Consider the following 1,630-nt stretch of genomic DNA (forward strand, 5'->3'; position numbering starts at 1 on the left):
ACCTGTTCGGCATTCCGACTAGTGGAGATCACACCGCCAACATCCATCACTCCAGCTAATCAATGCTAAGTAAGCAGGAAACCTAGGCTTAAACAGAATCAGAAGTCTGGGTTTGCCTAAAGTTCCGAATGTCCTCGTAAGTCACCCGACTGTCATATCTATTGTTTCAATGGTTTTACCACCTATTCCTAACCCTATCTCCCAGTAGCCTTTTGCTTCCTAGATATCCCTCACTCACAATTTTAAAATCGAAAACACAATAATTCTGAAACAATGACACACTTCAGCCCTTTCTTGACAGGAATGCAACAGCACACTGTATGACAGTCACGTGAAGATGGGTGAACCTAACAAAACATTCACAGCATCCGTCGAAACGGTGCGACATGCAGACAAACATTCAGTCATCATACAACGTTGCACTAAGAAGAGTTTTCGGCGATCCGAGACTCTCATCGCTGTTTAGCACCATACTGCCAATCGTCCGGGGTCTCATCACTCAGTAAGACGCGACAGTACAGGGTTTGTCCGGAAAGTTATAACACTGAGTCGATTAAAAAAACTTTCAAAATAGGCTCCTTTTGCGCCGATTTTGAGCTGCCAGCCAAGCATTGACGGCGGCACGGAAGGTATTCTCTGGAATATCCTTGAGAGCCGAGGCGCATGCAGCTTGGATCCTCTCTGTGGTCTCAAAATGCTTGCCTTTCATCGTCTTTCGTTTGAGTCTCTTATATAAATTTAATATTTGAGTACAGAGTACGAGTCACATTGTCGGTGTTTGTCGAAGTCCCAGGTCTCCCAGCGCGGTCTTCATCTGCGACGTCTTCCCGGCCCTTCAAAAAAGCCTGGTGCCACCGAAACACACACTCGGAAGTACAGTCGCGAAGAATATAATCAGTCCTTTATGGGCAGAATCGGATTTCCAAATTCTTCTTGAAATGGTGTATCTTTTCAAAATCCCTCATAACTTAAGAACTTAAGTAAATTAATTGGTTTTGGTGTCAAAAATGGTTGAAAATGATTCAGAGCTTCCCCTAACCTCTACATATGAAAATAGAGATATTAGTAGGGACCTTTTTCCTAGCACTTTTATATATTTATGTAAAGATATTTACGATACAAAAAAAATAGTAATAATAATAAAACTGATATAATAAATGGGTGTAAAAAATTCGGAAGGTTCAAATATATGATTGTAATCGCTTAAAAAATCGTTTAATAGCGAATACTGCAGCAACCATTTTTATTAAGTGATTTACTGATATATTTAAAAAGGGCCTTAGGCCCCTTCATTATCATTCGAAACTGTATTCATACCATTTATATTTTAAATTATTTTAATACTGATTGCATTAATTTATTCTTCCAAGGGTGGAGGGTTTATTTTTGTTTTTGGTACTTCAGCGGATTCATTTATTCTCACAGAATTCATTTGAAGATTATGCCCACAAGAGAAGTGATTTCGATTTTGACTGCCTCCATGTTATATTCAGGCGATTTCCACAAACAAATGTGCGGCTTATTAGCCATGCTTGAAGATAAGCAAAAAGCGCTAGCATGACATTTTACAAAATATACTGTTGAGCTGGCTATTTATATGAGCAAATCCAGTTATTGAATGTGAAATAGA

General features: G+C 39.1%; 1 pseudogene; it reads right to left on the bottom strand.

Moving 5' to 3' along the window:
* Positions 1–47, bottom strand: part of LOC108976058 — an 8,550-nt pseudogene extending 8,503 nt beyond the window's left edge.
* Between the last annotated feature and the right edge of the window lie 1,583 nt (positions 48–1,630).

Source organism: Bactrocera latifrons, unplaced genomic scaffold (assembly GCF_001853355.1).
Source record: "Bactrocera latifrons isolate USDA-ARS-PBARC rearing strain unplaced genomic scaffold, ASM185335v1 scaffold_1143, whole genome shotgun sequence".
In the NCBI taxonomy this organism is placed as follows: domain Eukaryota; kingdom Metazoa; phylum Arthropoda; class Insecta; order Diptera; family Tephritidae; genus Bactrocera; species Bactrocera latifrons.